We start from the raw sequence: 20,134 nt of genomic DNA on the forward strand, positions 1-20,134 counted from the left end.
ATACATATTTCATATTCCTTTCTTTAACTAGTATTCTATAGCCAAAAAATCAGACCACTAAAGGTAGTTATAAGCCTACTGAATTATAACACATATAATTTAATGTAATTTTTCTTCATTTCTTTTCACTCAAATTGAGTACATATCATTTCTTTTCCCTCTCGCTCAGGGTGCGTTTGTTTACCTCTTAATTGAATGATTTAGCACTGAATGTTGATCATTTAACATTCATCGCGTTCGTTTTTTATCTCTGAATGACAGATAGTGTTGAACGATTCACCATTGAGTATTGAACCATTCAGAGCTGAATTCTCTCTTAACCATTAAACACCTAAATATAATGTAATTTTTTTTTTCAATTATATCAAGAACACTTATTAAACAAGTATATTGTAGTTTTTATTCATGTTAAATGTTAATAAGGTAATTTTACATTATTCACATTATTCGTTCAAAATGATTATCAAACAGGTTATTGTCATTTTTAAGCAATATCATTCTGAATTTTTGAAACATTCAAATTATGAATCATTTACTGCTTAATCATTCATAAAAATGAAACTCACCCTCACTCTCTCTATTTCTTTTTTTTCATAGTATACAAATAAATATGGTGTAAAGAGAAGTTAAATATTCAATTGTCATTGTATTAACACCTTCCCATTTCACTATCTATCAAATTTCCAAGCAATTATCATCCTATAATTTACATTTTACATCTCTCATTCAAACACAGACAAAATTGCATACGATCACTAGTCTTATTGTAAAGGGGGGAAAAAAAAAAAAAAAACTTTTTCTAAGGTGACCCTCTCAAAGTACTCGTTCCCTACCACAACATGAAATACCTACTTTCTTCTATCCCAGACCGTCTCGAATGATTCATAACGAGGCCGTACAAAAGACCGATTGCTGGTTGCTTTAGGTTTCTTTTATTCGAAACATGTATACATACAATCATCCAAGTTTACAACAATATAAGAGCAACAATTTTTGACAAAACGAATGTTTCAGATTTCGCTAATTCATTATAAGAGTAACATTTTTTGGCAAAATGAATTCTTCCAGATTTACTCAACCTATATTAAAATCGCCAATTTACTACAACCCTGCTTTGACCCATACCAACCCGCCCATTTTACAAGCTCTAACTCCAACAGATGTTACCCAACAACAAGATCCAAGTCTATCAAGCACTCGGCCTTAGTTAATTACAATTTACCTAAATGTACAAATGCATGTTTAATGAGATCCTACAATTGTTACAATGCCATATAACAAACAATAGTCATTTCATGACTAAAGCTGCAAGAACATGTTTAAATACTAAGCTTACAACACTCGATAACTATAAAACTCTGCTATGACTAAATGACAACAAAAAGCAAAAAACTATAAAACTCTGCCATGACCCATGATGAGGGTGTAGACATTAGCACTCACGAGTCACGAGGACGTGCAAGCCATAATGAACTAAGAGCTCGAAGACGAGAGAAATAGTCATTGACGGCTATAAGTGCTCGAGCTGATTGGCGTGTAGTTAAGATCCGATGCATTTGTTGCAAGGTTTGTTGTCTCAAGTTGTCTGCCTGCAACCACCCACCAAATCATTTCATGACCCATTCAGATGCCATTGTTTCATATGCATTTTATTTATTTATTTTTTCAAATTTTCATAGATAATTAATGGTCAAATCATGATTACAAATATTATTTGATTTAGCAAAAATATGTATTTCATTTAAATGAGGTGATACTGGACGTTATATGTATTATACTACGTAATACAATGTGGGTCCCTGTTTGACCCATTTGATCTGGTTACTTTTTGACATACAAATTTTAACCCATTTGACCCGTTAGAGATATAACATAACCCTAGTGGACCAACCCATTCTTAAGTAGACGGCTCAAAATTGCCATCTCCAACTGTGGAATCTGGTCTTTTGGGACAACAAATGCATGGTACATATATGCCATCCACTAAATTTGACCCACTTAACTTGTTAACAGTTGCATACAATCCAAATGACCCACATCTATATAAAATGGGTTAAATTGCCACCTCTGGTTGCGGTATGCGTGCGTGCGTGAGAGAGAGCGCATGACTTAGACGTAGTAAATAGTACCTGTCGAATGAAGCCCTCGAGTGTTCCTAGTTTACCCATAGCCATAGCCATTTGACCCATGTAGTTTGCAACATTGCCTGATGAACCCGAGGGCGCAAGTGAACCAGCTAACGTCTCGGCTAACGACTGTTGCAATGCATCCATTCCTTGTTTTTTTTTTGAAAGGCAATGTTAGTGGTTAGCTCACGAAGTTAATTCACGAAAATCCCCCCCCCCCCCGAGACTCGAACCCTGGTCTCCTCGAACACCATGTTAACATGGTGACCAATGAGGCAAAGCCCCATTGGCAATTCATTTGCACCCTTTTACTCTTTACGTTTTTGGGCTGAGAATACATGCAAATGCTTTATTAACTGTTTTACAATATTTATATGCGTGAGTTTCATTACTCCCTTTTTAAATGCTTTTGCAATATATATTTTTGGGACTGAGAATGCATGCGCTTTTATAAATGTTTTACGAAATAGACACAAGTAATCGAAACTACATTATATGGTTGAATGATCGAAATCGAATATGCCCCTTTTTATTAAGTCTGGTAATCTAAGAATTAGGGAACAGACACCCTAATTGACGCGAATCCTAAAGATAGATCTATTGGGCCTAACAAACCCCATCCAAAGTACCGGATGCTTTAGTACTTCGAAATTTATATCATATCCGAAGGGTGTCCCGGAATGATGGGGATATTCTTATATATGCATCTTGTTAATGTCGGTTACCAGGTGTTCACCATATAAATGATTTTTATCTCTATGTATGGGATGTGTATTGAAATATGAAATCTTGTGGTCTATTGTTACGATTTGATATATATAGGTTAAACCTATAACTCACCAACATTTTTGTTGACGTTTAAAGCATGTTTATTCTCAGGTGAATATTAAGAGCTTCCGCTGTTGCATACTAAAATAAGGACAAGATTTGGAGTCCATGTTTGTATGATATTGTGTAAAAACTGCATTCAAGAAACTGATTTCGATGTAACATATTTGTATTGTAAACCATTATGTAATGGTCGTGTGTAAACATGATATTTTAGATTATCATTATTTGATAATCTACGTAAAGCTTTTTAAACCTTTATTTATGAAATAAAGGTTATGGTTTGTTTTAAAAATGAATGCAGTCTTTGAAAAACGTCTCATATAGAGGTCAAAACCTCGCAACGAAATCAATTAATATGGAACGTTTTTAATCAATAAGAACGGGACATTTCAGTTAGGCGTCCTCTGCCTGTTGTGATGTCTGCTGCAAGTTATTGATGGCCATCAACTGCTGCTCCGTTAAAGGCTCCAACAGAGTTATAAGTAGCTGCAAATACATGTACAACAAAATATAAAACATGTATTTATATACACAAGTACAAACCAAAAAGTCAAACACACTTCTACAATATTAGTTAACGAATTATATATGATTACACGCACCTTAAGGAGTTCTGAAGAACGGAATCCACCTAACCAAAGAAAACACCGTTCTGCAGGTGTTTTCCACATGCCCGATAAAATGTGGAACACATCGGCTTTTGCAGCATCACTTTTTATTCTGAAAATTTCTTCATAATGTGCCATGCAGCCATCGACAATAATACGAAGTTCACCATCACCCGCATGTGCGCTAACAGCTTCTCTTAGCTCACTAATTCGCCTGTTTTGCTCATCTAGCCATCGTGCGTATTCAACATGAAAAGACGATGCTCCTGCATGCATCATGGTTGGTAATTTTTTATATATATAACATATAGTAGTAATAGTAATTGTTGACCCAATAAGTAAATCATTTTCATAAACATCTTAATCGAGACTTCTTACTTGATACAGTCATTCTTTTGATATTATATATTTGGATTAGTTAATTTAAGATATAAGTCTGAAAATGAAAAGATAGTAATACCATTTCCGCTTGTTGATTGAGACTGTTCTCCTGAACTTGAAATGAAGACACCCTTTCGACAAAGGAGAAAAATAATGTCAAGAAAAGTGATATATGGTTCAAGCCATTCATTGAAATTGAAAGTATGGACTAAACCAAACCTGCTGCCTAGCTCGCTGAAGCTCTTGCTCAAGTTGGCTCAACTTCATTCTGCTACTTTCAAGCTGTTGAACATACGCCTACAAACCCACCCAAAATACATACATAACAGTCAAAAATATAGTATAATGTATAACTTTTAAATTAAAAAATGTCTACTATGTCTCCTAATGGAAAACTATATAACATTTAAATGGACACCTAGTTCAGACAAGACATGTTTGATTTCTTTGTAAACCACTTTTCCCAAGAAGATTATAAATAAGTTACAGAGCAAAGTATAGTTACTAGCAGGTCAACCGGTAATTATAAAGGGAATAAGGCAAGTACTGAATGCATAACTAATATACTGCCAGGTGAGCTGCAATTGTCAATCTTAAGATATTTAAGTGAGTAGTTACAGTCAATACAACACAACCAACCTAATATAAGCCAAAATATAAAACGAAGACATAGATAAAAGATGAGATTGGGCAAAAAGTTAAACAAAAGAAAGCTTACTTTCTTCCGCAACCGACTTTTTCTTGCAGCTTCACGGTTTTGAGCAAGCCTACGAAGTGTCTGAAGATTCATTCATTACAGTTCAACAAACAATCAGTGGATGGTAATAGGTACAAAAGTTTAGATATCGGGTCCCAAATAACAGTTGCACTTGACTAGACTTGAATCATGTTTAATGTAATCATGCCCAATAGAAAAGGTGGAACGGGTGAAGCAGGTAAACGTGTCATAATAAGTAATCTTTGGTACAGTTGGGTTGACCCATTTACCAAAGTATTACATTCTTTATACATTAGTAGTGTTTCAAATATGATTGTAAGATACTGTATAATTTCAACATTAACCTAATTTATAAACAAAGGTAACCCGGGATGTTTTATGCATTAAATTTGCACGTTTTGTGACTTTCTACTGAAGTCTGCATTAAGTGTACGTGTTAGAGATCAAACATAACCCAATGGAACCATTCATAAATAAACGTGTTGTGTATACACAACACATACTTACGAGAGATTGCATAAACATATATAGAAACTTTTAACAATGTTAACATGTGAAAGTAGCGAAACACAGAGACAAACAAAAACCTTTTGGTCCCGCGACTTATCACTGGCATCAGAAACCACAAGCCCGAGTGAATTACCACTATTGAACTGCATCAGAATCACAAATTATGAATTTAAGCTTCCAAAATGTCATATGTATTAGAATATAATGACCCAATGAAAAGTTTCAAGTGGTTGAATTATTATTACCCCCATTAGTTTATCATCGGTTTCACCATCAGTAGAAGTATCAGTCCTTGAACTAGCAGCTGCCATCATCGATTATCAATTAAGACGAACGGTACAGATGTGCCTGGTGTTGCTGTATATCAATAGCAATATCATAAATTTTACGAATATTCCATATAACTTTGCAAAGACATGATTTTTGCGGCTTAAATTATTGAAACCAAAACCATGCTTAAATTATAGTAAAATAACCAAAGCGACAAATGACAACATGCCACCTAAGCAATTCTTCAATGATATTTAATATTTATGCATACCACTCATCATTAACTATCAAACAATAAATCATATACTAGGGATAAGATCGGTACGAATACCATACCGAATCGTACCGAAACCGAAATTGCCTAAATTCAAGAACCGAATACCGAAACGGTACCGGTATTTTCGGTATAGAACCGAATGAAACCAAATTTAATACGGGTATGTACATCTTAATTTGATATAATGAGATGTTTGGACGTATTGATTTGCAGAAAGATTAACAAAAACTAAGGCTAAGTTTGCTTGCAGTTAGCTTGGTTGGTATTCTGGTGTTCTTAAGTTTTCAAAATTTTGTCGTTTGAATATTTTGATGCTTTTCTTTTACATCAAAGAGATTAACGAAATCCCATTTCGTTTAATTACTACAATGACTGTCAGTGTTATGTTTTATTATAAAATAAAGTTTAAACAATATGTATATCAACGTAATAAGTCATCTTATTTTACAACTTAATTACTATGGAGTAATATCTTATTCGACGTCAATTTTGCTACATCACTTTATTATCAGTAGAGTTGATCAAAGACGTTAGAAAGGTGAGGTCGTTCAGAAGCATGTAATAGATATTAAAAGCATTTTGTGTTTGTGTTCAACTGTATGAATTAACTTTGGTTATGATACCTATAGGCTATAGTTATGTTGCTCCTGAGTATGTTATGACTGATAGGCTCTTCAAGTGTAACTAAGACCACTTGTAGTGGTTGGGGGCGTGGGTTGGGGGCGTGGGTTGCTTTTTGATGACTAGGACGTGTGGGTTGTTTTTGTGGAGTAGTGGTGGTGTGAGTTTTTGGTGTGGGTTGGGAGTATTGTGATGATGTGTTAAAATATAATTGGGTTAAGTATTAAAAAGGGGTATAAAATAATATTTTTAAATAAAAAAAAAAAAATAAAGAAACAAGCAACGCCTGTTACCATCTCCGTTGCAGGGCCACTCAAGCCCCAAACAATGCCCCAATACTCCAAAATTGGTGTTGCTTGCTTGCCACATCACCTTGGCCACGCCCCATTTTCAAACCGATACAAGGGGTCTAATATCTCTCTCTATGTTGGGGGAAAAAAAACAGTTTCCCCGTACCGAACCGGTACCGATCCCGATTGTACCGAAAACGAATTTACCCAAAATCAAGAACCGAAACCGAAGCCGAATCCCTATTGGTACTGATTTCCAATACCGTACTTTCGGGATTTTTGCTCGTCCCTATTATATACGACCTCTTGCAGGATTCTTACACATCTAACTTCAAAGGGACTATGGCTACTTAACAAATACAGCCATAGAGCAAGGCTAGGGATAGTTAAGCTAATTCAACATTTATCTCAATCTCAATTACTACTTTCGAATATCGACTTCTTATCTAGTTATACACATTTGATCAAACCCGGGTGTATTTCAAAATACCCTCATCTCCATAACCAACTGGTCTGAAAGATTTGGTTATTACAGGTAAAGGGGATACAAATTTGGTTAAATTTTAAACTAACCAATAGGAGTTATTTTTTTTAAACTAACCAATAGGAGTTATTGAATTTAAGACTTTAAAAACACTTTAGATATGTATCCAAAAACCCCTAATTGTATCACTGTTGTATACAAAAAATGATGAATTTTTTCATAAACTGTATCAATATATCATTTTGCTATATGTAGTCAATAATCATAACCATTCTATATTTTTACGCCTTATATCAACAGGCTTTCACTTCGAGAATAAATATAAATCACATAAAAATCGAAACTTTAAATCAAATTACGAGTAAAAAGTATAAAATCGCATCAAATTGAAACGAATAATAATAAACTCACATCAAAAACTGAAACTTGAAACTAATAAAGGGATTTGAAGGCTTACAGTTTATTTTATTTTCAATAAATACCCAAATAGAAAGTAAGGAGCTTTCGAGCTGATTCTTTCTATGCGTGTTGATTGAACTCCTTAATTACGAGCATGTAAATGGAGTTGTGTGTGTGTTTTGACTTGATCTTTGAATCGGAAAAAGTTGGACTCGTATATGTTACTACTTTATATTATATAATGGTTTAATTAAAATTAATAATTAATCATATTTTAATATTTTATGATGATGATGATTCATGACATCAGGACCATGTGGTTTTTGTACATGACATTCGCCTTTTAACAAACATAAATATGACTTTTACTGCCGTAGAAATATGACTTTTACTGCCGTAGAAATATGACTTTTACAGCAATAACAAAACTCAATCTCACAAAAGTGAGATATGAGAGAAGTAAGATACAAACAATTTTTCACAACAACAACAACAATACCCAATTCCATATGAATGGGTTATGGGGAGGTGGGATGTAGACAATCCTTACTCTATCCTAGAATAAAGAGAAATCATTTCTCCACCACGAGTTAAACACTCACAAGAGCGGAGAAAGTCCTCACTCTCTCTATTCGACGGGTAAAGAGATTGCTTTCGAGGGGACCTCCGGCCATAAAAAAAATGAGAAAAAAAACTAAAAAATAAATTAAATAAATAGAAAAAAAAAACATGAAATAAATAGATAAATATATAAAAAATAGTAATAATAAATAAGAAAATAAAAAATAAAATAAAATAAAATAAACAGAGACGCCATGAAAATGGTAGAATCAAATTTTCGTGGGTTTTACATCGTGCCTGGAGTTCAATTTAGGCTCTAAGCGGTAGCCAAATCGTCAATCAATCGACGCTTGCTAAGCCTCGCTTAATAGAACCGTGTATGAGAGGGAAAAAAAACTAATAGTAAGAGTATATATATATATATATATATATATATATATATATATATATATTATAGTAAGAGTATATATATATATATATATATATATATATATATATATATATATATATAAGGGAAAAAGAAGACGTACCTTAGACAGTAGGGCGAAGCTCCGGACAAAACGAGAGATGCTACAACTAAAAAACAAAAAACATATATGACCGCAAACAAGCAACCCTAAACAGAATAAGACATACAAACCTAGAAACACAGACCAGCAAACATACATACAAACATACATACATACATACATACATACATACATACATACATACATACATACATACAAGCATACATACAAACATACAAGAAAACGTACGTAACCAAACAAAAAACATGAAAACCTGAAACGTACCCACGAGCATACATACAACCATATAATAATAGACCCACAAACGCATACAAACATACATACAGAAACCAACGTAACAAGCCAGCATATAAAAAAAAAAAAAAAAAAAAAAAAAAAAAAAAAAAAACACTAAATATAAATAAATGAGAGTACCTAATACAGCTGTGGCGGGCTCAAGACAAATAGAGAAATGCCACACTAAAAGAAAAAAGAAAAAAGGAAAGAAAAAAGAATAAAGAAAAAGAAAAAGAAAAGAGAAAAAAAGAAACAAAAATGACCACATACAGACAATTTTTCCTTATCTTAAAATAAAGAAAAGTCATTTTTTCGTAAAACACCCCAAGAGTAAACAAAATCATCCCTCTAATGTTCTATGGATATAGAGATTGCTCCCAAATCGACATCGCGCCAATAAGTAGGTTAAAAAAACAAATACAAAAAAAAGTGTAAGAGGCCATGAATATAGTAAAATCAAATTCCATGAGTTTTAAACCTGCCTTAAGTTCAATTTAAGTTATACGCGACAGTCAAGTCGCTAATTAATCGAGACTTGTCGTTGACTTTATAAATAGAGCCACAAATTTAAAAATATGACTTTTAGTCATGTAAAAAAACTAGATTACTCCCCGATTAATTTATGATTACTAATTTTTAAAAATAATTCGTTCTGATAAAAAAAATCTGTTTAATTAATCGGCAAAGGCGTCTTTGGACATAGGCAAGATAGGCAACCGCCTAGGGCCCAAAAATACTGAAGGGCCCGAAATTTCTTATATGTATATACTTTTCTTAAAATATTCAAATAAATAAAATTGAAACTCCTCAATTAATGTATTATTGTAATTTTAAATAGTTAAATACATTGTATGTGAAAAAATAGATAAATTTATGTGTTATCTTTGTATATATATTAAAAAAATAACGTGTATGAGGGCTCATTTTTATTTTCGTCTAGGGCCTCGAAATTATTGAGACATCCCTGTTAATCAGTTAGCGTCGATTAATAGGTGAAAAACAAATTTGATAATCAAAGTTGGTTAAAGTCAAAATTGGTAAACATTTTAACATTAATTTAAACTATAACTTTAGAGTTTTTTTAACAAAATGAACAATTTAGTGAGTTATTTTAAAGTTTATGTTTTTGGTTTTCATCTATATTTACACATATAATTTTTAAAATTAAAAAAAAAAATATATATATATATATATATATATATATATATATATATATATATATATATATATATATATTAAGTACAATTCAATTAATCCCTTCCGAATTGCCGATTACTCCTTCAAAAATCTCAATCGATTCATCCCTTAATAACTAATCTTGCAAGCTTGAGCCAAGTAAAACCCCTCTCTCCTTTACCCCCCCCCCCCCCCTTCCCGGGGCGAGAGACCTAATACCGGGTGAATTGCGCATTATGCGCACCCTCTAGTCACACTTCCTTTATGAACAATTTGACATAGCCATGAATTGAACCCGTGTGGTGTGCTTCATTGGACAAGTCGGTGGCCACTCAGGCAAGCTAGCGTGGTTTGTTTATATTTTAGTATATATAAGTAGAACAATAAAATTATGCAACTCATTGTGACACAAATGAAAAAATGAAAAGAAAACCATTGGGCTTAGCTTAATGTCCCTTGAGTTCCTTATGAAGCAGAAGATTTAGGTTCGAATCTTAGTAACACTCAAAATTGAATTAAAAATTGGCTCTTGAGCCTTGACCGGAGAGGGCGTCAATGTGCGCAATTCACCCAGTTACGGGTCTCGTCACTTTGGTGGCTCGTCACTCAGGGTTTTACTCGCTAGTGGGGATCCAGTGTTATTGTCGCTATAGAAGTTTTCAATGCGAACTAAAAAAATGAAAAGTAAAAAAAGGGCGAATTCATAAATCGGTATAACAATATAATTGTAAATTTCTTCATAGAATAATAGAAATTATACAATTCATTAGAAAAGTGGAACATCAAACGGTGACCTTGGTCTACTAGGAAACTGGAACTGGAACTAGAACAGGAACAACATTTTTGAGATTGAGCAACGGATGAGCTTTTGCACCTGACGAAATTTTTTTCTACTGCTCCGACTTTATCGAGCTCAAAGGATGGCTAGTCTTGGTGTTTAAGGTCATTTGGGCAATTTTTAGTGATGTACCTCACATCAATGATTGACAATAAGGTTTTAGGTCCTAACCATGATTTGAGCTCTACCATATGGCTCCGTAGCATTCTTATTAAAGTTAATATTTTTGTTTGGTGTTTAGCCATGGATAGAATCGCTACGATGTGTAATTTGGAAAAAAAGAGGAGTCAATATAAAATCGACAACTTTCCCATTTTGTGAATCAAACACGGAGTCTTCTGACCATCTATTCTCTTCGTGCAGATTTATCACCCCTCTATGGCGAAATCTTATTTCGTGGTGCAACGTTCCTAGTTCGGTACCCGCAGGTGTTACTAACTCCATTAGTTTGGCGAGCTATGAGCCAGTATCAAGTAATCTAGACCATGCTTGTCTCGCCGTAATGTAACACCCCAGCTTAACATGACCACAATATTGTCCGCTTTGCCCGCAGGCGCACGGCTTTTTCTTGGCGACCACACACGAAAAGTACTTTCCCAGGAGGTCACCCATCCTGGTAGTGCTCTCGCCCGAGCACGCTTAACTGCAGCGTACTCACACATCTGCTCTGCCTGTGGTCCCAAAACGCGTTGTGTCATTTAAGCGTGAGTATTACCTTATAATCTCATGATCACTCATGTCCGTGGGCGATGTGGGATTTGCCTAGGGTGTTACATTCACCCCCCTCAGGGACTCATCGTCATCGATGAGGTTTGTCCCACCACCCCCAACATAACATGAGTGGCTCTGATACCATTCTGTAACACCCCAGCTTAACATGACCACAATATTGTCCGCTTTGCCAGCAGGCCCACGGCTTTTTCTTGGGGACCACACACGAGAAGCACTTTCCCAGGAGGTCACTCATCCTGGTAGTGCTCTCGCCCGAGCACGCTTAACTGCAGCGTACTCACACATCTGCTCTGCCTGTGGTCCCAAAACGCGTTGTGTCATTTAAGCGTGAGTATTACCTTATAATCCCATGATCACTCATGTCCGTGGGGGATGTGGGATTTGCCTAGGGTGTTACATTTTAAAATTTGGACCATTTCTCGATTTGTGCGTGTCATAATGTAACACCCTAGGCAAATCCCACATCGCCCACGGACATGAGCGATCATGGGATTATAAGGTAATACCCACTCTTAAATGACACAACGCGTTTTGGGACCACATGCAGAGCGGGTGTGCGAGTACGGTGTAGTTAAGCGTGCTCGGGCGAGAGCACTACCAGGATGGGTGACCTCCTGGGAAAGTGCTTCTCGTGTGTGGTCGCCAAGAAAAATTCGTGCGCCTGCGGGCAAAGCGGACAATATTGTGGTCATGTTAAGCTGGGGTGTTACTGAATGGTATCAGAGCCACTCATGTGCCGTTGGGTGTGACGACCCGACAAAATCGTCATTGACGGCGCCGCTAACTTAGGTCCCGTTACGTGGTCGTAGTCCCTATATGAGACTCGTTTGACCAAAATTATGTCGCATTCATTTGAAATGTACAAAACTTACAAAGTTTAGTTTACCAAACGGTTCGACAACAAGTTTAAGTTTACAGAAGTTGCAAAGTATAAATGAAATAACTTGCGACATAATATAAGTTGAAAGTCACGGTTTGCTATAAATAGCGTAAGTATGTAAACAACATGTTTGAATCTAAAGGTGCTATCACTAGCGTATGCATGTATGTATGCTTGACCCCAAGCAAGTATGAGTGTACGCGGAATCATGTATCAAATAGCCATGTATGAACCTGAGAAACATATAGAAAACTGTCAACGAAAAACGTTGGTGAAATCATAGGTGTTTTAGTAAACGTTGTATTTGAACCACAAGATTTAATATAAGATGATTATCAAAATCATTTGCATTCCAAAAGTTGTTATTTGTATCCCGGGCACCCAATTATCAAACTTAACTGTTTTGCACCCTTTGCGTAGTGTTAGAACATACACTAGACCCGAAAATATATTTCATCCGCTAACGGTAGCGAACCGTCCGAATGAGGCTCGTCAAGCCCATGTGATCACATAATATAAGTTCTCGTTTACACCCTGCAAGTGTAACTAATGATAATTGAATTGAGGCTTTTTGTTCAAACCCGCACGTGGAATGTTCGTTTCCGTACTTGTGTTCAAAGTGTAAAAGTATGTAGTATAAAACCGTATATGTTTCTCATCCCATGATTTAAAAGTATAAAAGTTGTTGAAAGATGGGACTATGATCTCACCTCGAGTGCACGAGTATAAATGTACTTCACAAAGTAAACGTGTGCATGAATGTTGCTTAGCCTTGACCTAAACAAGTAAGTTGTATCAATTAACCGGTTACGACACAAGGTCAGGCGAAATGTGTTCAATTAGTCCTATGGCTCATTACGACTCGATTATATAGTATGTGAATCACGTTGTCAAGTTTCATGCAAGAATCAAGTATAAAATAAGATTAGAACGATTGTATAAGTGTTTTGTTAAGTTTGACTAAAAGTCAAACTTGGTCAAAGTCAACGAAAAAGTCAACGGGGTCGGGTCGGGTCCCGAACTATTTTTCTGAGGTTCTTATTCATATATAAGCATGTTAGAATAAGTTACATGTGAATCAGAGGTGCGTAGCATAGCAAACATTTTTCGAAATTTGACAAAGTAGGTCAGAACCCAAACACGGCTATTGCCGCGCCGCGGCCAGAGGTGTCGCGCCGCGACATTAGGCGTGGCCTGGTACCTGGTCAGTTTCAAAAGTTCAAGTCTTGATCCAAAATTCAATTTAGCACAAAACGCAAACCGTAAACACTTAGAATACGCATCTTATATCAGTGGAAAGCTCTTTTGACAAGGAATACAATTAACTACCTTTCACAAGCAAAAACATCAATTACAATAACCGAAAACTCGTCAATTGATCAAGAAAGGTTTATTTTCAAAGTTTCAAGTTCGTAAAACGTATTTTATGATTCGGGAATCCAATTTACACATACGATATGCCGTTTCGAAGGTAATTAAGCATACATTGCATCTAAACACTTACTAACAACATTAACAAGCATTCAACGCATCAAAAGTTCATTTCAAAGTCTATCAAACCCTAACCAAAATTCACAAAAATCAATAATCATGTGTTTGAAGTTTTCTTAATCAACCTACGCATCAAAACGAAGCTAGTGATACTAGTAACACAATTAAAACATGAACTTTAACAATCAAACAACATTTAATCTTCCAAAATGCAAGATTAAGCAAACCCATTTCAAATGTTCAAACTAGTTACTCAAAACAACAAATCGAGCAAACAAAATATATATTCATGTTACACACGAGCCATAGACACTAACTAACACCATTTCAAGTATAAAAACACGAATTTAGAGAAAATCTAGAGTTTTAGAAATGTTACCCAAACTTGATGAAATTGGTACCAAAATGTAGAGGATGAAGAGAGGATCACGAAAATGTAATTTGTTTTGATGTTTCCTTCTTGATCCGGATTTAGATGATGATTTTATAAAGATGGGTGTTTGAGTTCTAAAATGGAAGAGAGAAAAAGAGGGAGAAGATGAAGTGAGAAATGAATGGATGAGATGGTGGGAGGTGGTGGTGACTAGTTACCAAAATTTGGCCAAGTGCCAAGATTAGTCCCTCAAGTTTCAAAGCGGGTGCGGGAATTAACCAAACGAATATTTTAAAAACGCTCGAGTAAACGAGTGATGTTATAATTAAATGACGGAATTATTATGAACGTTAGTCAACGGAAACTACGAATTTAAATAACGAAAGGTATTATTTAAAAAAAAAGACGGTGTTAAAAATAAATTTAACGGAAAAAGGCGGGATGTTACATTACCTACACCTTAAAAGAAATTTCGTCCCGAAATTTAGTTGGAAGTAGTAGTCGTTGTTTCTTCCTCGAGATCTTGTGTTGCCAATTCTACGAATAAGTGAAGGTACTTCCTTGGGCATTTCAACGAACTTTGACAGTCGGGGTTTTTACGTTGGCTTAAAGTTTGGTTTCACGATTTATAGTTTCAATCGGTCCTCCTATGAGGTGGAGTTTATCGTTGATAGTAAGTTCATCGAAGAGGATAACAAGTTCTTGTTTCGCAAGACACGCCTTTAAGTTTGATACGTAGAATTTAGGATGAACGGAGACTCGAATGAGTTGAAAAATCTAAACGGCTAGTAACGGGTCCAAAACGCCCCAGGATTTTAAAAGGACTAAAAATATCGCAGATTTAGCTATCTACATTTCCTGAAACGGATTACACCTGCGGTTTCCCACATGGAATTCGAAAGGTTTACGTCTAACATTGGCATAGCTCCTTTGGCGACTACGGGCCGTCTCGAGCCTTTCTCGGATTGGAACGATTTTAACGGTTACTCCATGAATGAGTCCAGGTTCGGTGACTTGATTATCATTTACTTGGTTCTACAAAAGGAGAATGACGTTTCCGGTCATATAAGATTTCAAAAGGTGTGACGTTAAGACTTGAATGATAACCATCGTTGTAAGAGAATTTGGTTAAAGGCAAAAACTTTTCTCAAGTAAATTTGAAGTTGATAACGCAAACTCGTATTATGGTTTTCAAGGTTTGAATCATGTGTTTGCTTGGTCCGTCGGTTTGTGGATGATACGCGGTACTCATGTTTAAACGTGGTCCCGAAGCTTTTTGTAAGGCACTCTGAAATCTAGAAGTGAAATGAGAATCTCGATCCGAAACGAGGTACATTTCTTTAAGGTATATTTGAAAAAGTTTGTTAGGACTTGAAAACGTTTGTTGGAACAAGTTTCTGTTTCTCAAGAATTTTGCGCCGCGGAAGATTTATCGGTTTCTAAAAACGTTCGTTAGGACTATTCACCCTCGAGGCGAATACTAGTATAACGTGAGGAGTCTCTCCCTCCATTGAGAATTTAGAATAAAGATTTCCTTATACGAAAGTGCGAGTGTAAAGCGAGAGAGGTTTCCCCCTCGATGTGAGCATACCAAGCATTTTGTAGTTCGTCGATAAAATTGTGCGAAAACGAGATAGTATACACGTATAGCATATGGTTGAAGTCGAAGGAATTTTTCATTCATTCGGAAGCATAAGTATGGTTTGATAATAATCGACGATGTGTCCCGGGTATGGTTGTTATCAGTATTCTCGGAGTTGTCGGATGTTCAAACAAGAAAAATAAAGTCATGTACATGGCACATGGTGGTGATTAGGTTGATCGAGTCCAACCACCATCATGTGTCATTAGAACTTTGGTATGACTTACCGTAATATAACCACGTTGATCGAGTGTCGTTATATTACGCTAACTCATACCTCCATTCCCACATCACTCTATAGATTCAAGTTTGTGTAATCGTGAAGTTTAAAATAAACAAAGTGTAACGACGTCTCTAACGTGACTCGTATTGAATCGAAAGAATTAGTGCAACTATAAAGAAGCGTTCTCCGAGGGAAGTGTATAAATGATTGTTCACGTCATTGCGGTTCAAGTCAAGCGATAATGCCCTTAGGCACGAAAAGAGTAACGAATCATGATAACAAAAAGTACGCAACCGTAGTGATAATTAGCGATGACGATACTCACCTAGAGTAGTGATGGTAGTAACAAGAAGTGGTAGATAGTAAGGAACACTGATAGTGTTCCAAATGAACATATATTTAGTAGCAATATCGTTCCAATATGTAAAGTTTTTAAATGTAATTTCCTTATTTTTAGTTGTAATAGTTAAATAAATAAGTGCGAAGACGAAAGACGCAAATCGCTCGAAAATGAAGATTTAAAGACAAAAACGAAGATTTGAAAGACCAAAACGTCCAAAAAGCTCAAATGTACAAGATACAATTCAAAAGGTTCAATTTATTGATGAAGAACGTCTAAAAATGACAAGAGTACAAGTTACAAAACGCAAAGTACACGATATAAAATTGTACGAAAGGACGTTCGAAAATCCGGAACCAGGACATGAACCAACTCTCAACGCTCGACGCAACGGTGTAAAAATTACGAGTCAACTATGCACAAGAATAAAATATAATATTTAAATAAATCATAATAAGAATAATATTAAATAATAAAAAGTTGTTAATTGAGCATAGTTCAGGGGTCGTAAATGAAAATTTCAAATTCTAAATTCGCTATAAAACGATGATTTACGATGAATTGAAGAGGAGGATATATTTTCGATCTTTTTTTCTTTCTATTTTTTTTCTTATTTTTCTATATCAAATATCAATATCTATATTTATAATTCTCTATCATAATGTTAATGTAATCAGATATAACAATAATCTTAATTTTAATTTTAAATTATGATAATAATAAGATTTATGATAGAGATCGTTTGAGTGTGTAAGTCGAAATTCTGTCCGTGTAACGCTACGCTATTTTTAATCATTGTAAGTTATGTTCAACCTTTTTACATTAATGTCTCGTAGCTAAGTCGTTATTATGCTTATTTAAAATGAAGTAATCATGATGTTGGGCTAATTACTAAAATTGGGTAATTGGGCTTTGTACCATAATTGGGGTTTGAACAAAAGAACGACACTTGTGGAAATTGGACTATTGACTATTAATAGATGGGGGGTATTGTCTAATTGAGTGACAACTCATTGGAGTCTGTCGAACCTATCTTCAAATTAATTATCCTAATAATTAATAATGATTATGGTTGTCCTATTTAGTGACGTTCATATGGAATCTATTATAATCATTTAATTAATTATTCGGGTTGGGTAATTGATTATTCAAACTGATCAAGTGGGTAAATTAATATTCATATCTAATCAAAACAGGGGTAGATTACATACAGTGATAACTGGTGTAATTGTTGACAGAAGTGATAACTGCGTCACAGTTTAAATCCTTAATTAGTTGGAATATTTGACTTCGGGTATAAGGGTAATTTGACGAGGATACTCGCACTTTATATTTATGACCGATGGACTATTATGGACAAAAACCAGATAGACGTATCAAATAAACCAGGACAAAGGACAATTAACCCATGGTAATAAATTAAAATCAACACGTCAAACATCATGATTACGGAAGTTTAAATAAGCATAATTCTTTTATTATATTTCTCATCGTATCTTTATTTACTGTCATTTTATTACTCGCAATTTTATTTACTGTTATTTTATTTATCGTCATTTATTTTTTTTACGCACTTTAATTATTGTCATTTATCTTTACGCTTAAAAATATAAAATCGACAAACCGGTCATTAAACGGTAAAAACCCCCCTTTTATAATAATATTACTACTTATATATATATATTTATATAAATATAGTTTTATAAAAATATAGTACGTAATCACTAGCTCCCTGTGGAACGAACCGGACTTACTAAAAACTACACTACTCTACGATTAGGTACACTGCCTATAGTGTTGTAGCAAGGTTTAGGTATATCCCATCCGTAAATTAATAAAACTTGTGTCATATTTTGTAGTATTTCCTAGTAAAAATAATACTATTTCGTACCCTCACGCTACATCATCAAGTTTTTGGCGCCGCTGCCGGGGAACGCTAAAACGCTATATTTTTAATTATAATAATATTGAAATAAAATATAATAATATAATAATATTGAAATAGAATATAATAATATAATAATATTGAAATAGAATATAATAATATAAAAATATTTAAGAATAAAAGTTTACGTAAATTTTAAAAACAAAAGTCGTATTTATTAAATACTTCAGGGGTATATTATGTAACTTATAATTAATAATTGCTATCATGTCGCTTTCATGTAAATAGTAAATTAATTAATTTATTTTCATTTACTATTCATGAATAGTAAATGAATTAAAAAAAAAAAAAAAGTTTAAAAAAAAAAATTATAATTATAAAAAAATTATTAATTTATAAAAAAAAAAATCGTTTTTAAAAAAAAAAAAAAAAAATCGTTTTTTAAAAAAAAAAAAAAAAAAAAAAATTTGTGTAAAAAAAAAAAAAAAAAAAAAAAAATCGTTTTTTTTAAAAGAAAAAAAAAAATCGTTTTTTAAAAAAAAAATTTGTAAAAAAAAAAATCGTTTTTTTTTAAAAAAATTTTAAAAAAAAAAAACGAAAAAAAAAAAAAAAAAAAAAAAAAAAAAAAAAAACGTAAAAAAAAAAAAAAAAACGTAAAAAAAAAACAAAAACGTAAAAAAAAAAAAAAAAAAAAAATTATTAAAAAAAAAATAATATATATATTTTTAAAATTTTGTCTATAAAAAAAAATGTTTTTTTTAGTTTTATTACCTTTAGATTTTTAGACTATAGTCGCAACTTTTAGTATTAAGTTTAGTTTTGCCATAGTTATTTTTACTTCTAGAATTTTTAGGCTTTGCCGTAAAATCCCTTAAGTGCTTATTCCTTAGACTAAGTTTTAGGTGCTTTAGAATTTTACGACGCCGTATTTCGCACTACTTTCTTATTTTTATTTTTCGACGCCTATTTTTCGACCTTTTATTTTTCGACATTTTTCGACGCGCAATCTATTTCTTTCTTATTTCTCGCCATTCTAGTTTTTAGGACTTAGAATTTTTTTCTACTTCTTCTCTAAATTTCTTAAAATTACGAAAATTTATTTTAAGTGGTTAAATTGATAGACATCAAAATTTTCTGGTTCGTAGTAATAGTTGGATTTGTACGTGGACCGGGTTATTGGAGCCAAACAGTCCTCAATTATATTGAGACCAAACGAATCCTGCCCCTCTGCTGCATCTTTTGGCTATTCGAAACGTGGGCAAAATCAGAAAAGTCTATTGGTTGGATAACTTATTATAATTTTTCTTTCCTTTTTAAAACTAATAGGATATTCAGTGAATGCACCGAGCAAGACGTTCACCACCTTTTGTACGTTCACCACCTGTAACTCGATCAAGACATCGTTTAACAAATATAGCTGCCGTTGATTTTTCTTTAGACTCGTCATCAAGTCGACCGAGTACTTCAACTCAAATTTCCGATAATCCAGTTTTTGAAACCAATATCACAATTGAGAATCCGGAGAATACTCAGGGACAATTCCGAGACCCTGATCCATTAATTATTCCTCCGGAACCACCAATCATTCAAACAGAGATTGTTGAGGAAGAAACCATTAAATCAGAAACCTCTAGTGATTCAGATACAACACTTCCAATCATGGAAAATCTAG

General features: G+C 34.0%; 1 long non-coding RNA gene and 1 pseudogene across 1 annotated transcript in view; both read right to left on the reverse strand.

Annotated features, from left to right (window-relative positions):
- The window catches only part of LOC139851938 (uncharacterized), a 74,288-nt gene that overhangs the window by 22,165 nt on the left and 31,989 nt on the right, over positions 1 to 20,134 (reverse strand). The window lies entirely within an intron of this gene.
- On the reverse strand, positions 1,184 to 7,719 carry LOC139852706 (transcription factor TGA2.2-like; annotated as a pseudogene).

This window comes from Rutidosis leptorrhynchoides, chromosome 6 (assembly GCF_046630445.1).
Source record: "Rutidosis leptorrhynchoides isolate AG116_Rl617_1_P2 chromosome 6, CSIRO_AGI_Rlap_v1, whole genome shotgun sequence".
Taxonomy (NCBI): Eukaryota; Viridiplantae; Streptophyta; class Magnoliopsida; order Asterales; family Asteraceae; genus Rutidosis; species Rutidosis leptorrhynchoides.